Below are 940 nucleotides of genomic sequence, written 5' to 3' on the forward strand. Positions count from 1 at the left end.
CCAGGTAACCATGAAAACATGTCTCATTCCCATCCTTTCCATGTTTGGACCGGTACATGGGCTAACTTTCTTATTCCTTTTGTTATTTGTTTTACCACTTTTCTTTTGTCATCTATTTGCAAACAGCAGTTTGAGTCATTAAATTTTCCACACACCCCCCCTTCTTCTGCTAATAAGTAGTCTAATACCATCCGATGTTGAAATATTGCATTTCTCATCTGAGTAGACTGGTCAGCAAGAAGGTCAAGAGCTGTAGCTGTCTGGTTGATTATTATTTCAAAGACAGCTTGCAACTTAATTATCTGATTTAGATTATAAATGGGTTTTCTGGCACCTGATATTAATTCATTTGGGTTCCAGGTAGCTGGTCCATAGTGTTGCATGATTCATTCAGGTGGCCATTCATCTTTTCTCCACTTTTGGGTGCTCTTTCCAACCAGGGATGTATCAATGGACCGCTTTTCTCTAATTAGATCATCATATACTTTGATTTCTAACTGATTTCCTTGAACTTGTGGTAGCAGAAAGAACAATGGTCTAATATACCCCACATAACATATTCCTGACCAGTTTGGGGGTAGCTTGTGGTAAGCATTTTGGCCACAAATCCAGTAATGCCCCTTTAGAGCCCAGGTCTCATTAGCGAAGGGACCTTTCTGGTCAAACTGAACTGGTGGGTCAAAATACAGCTTGCTTCTAGGGCCTAGTGGTCCACCAACAATAGTTGCCTCGCCATAAGAATCACAATATTTACATTTCCAAGCTCCTACATGAGGTTTCCACTTGCAATCACATCCCAGATCTGTTTTATTAGATCTGGACCAGAACTTACTGAAAAGTGTTTGAGTTCCATTCCGGTGTTGCCATTTCCACTGATAGTCTCAGACAACATGTGTCGGACTTGTGGAATTATCCCGGGGGCAGCTTAAAAATAAAGGGT

General features: G+C 40.9%; 1 long non-coding RNA gene across 1 annotated transcript in view; it reads left to right on the forward strand.

The window, feature by feature from the left end:
* The window catches only part of LOC107215944, a 438-nt gene extending 302 nt beyond the window's left edge, over positions 1 to 136 (forward strand). Inside the window, exon 2 of the long non-coding RNA XR_001525309.2 lies at positions 5 to 136. This is a non-coding gene — a long non-coding RNA (uncharacterized LOC107215944). The remainder of the gene's footprint in view (positions 1 to 4) is intronic.
* The last annotated feature ends 804 nt before the right edge of the window (positions 137 to 940 follow it).

This window comes from Parus major, chromosome Z (assembly GCF_001522545.3).
Source record: "Parus major isolate Abel chromosome Z, Parus_major1.1, whole genome shotgun sequence".
In the NCBI taxonomy this organism is placed as follows: Eukaryota; Metazoa; Chordata; class Aves; order Passeriformes; family Paridae; genus Parus; species Parus major.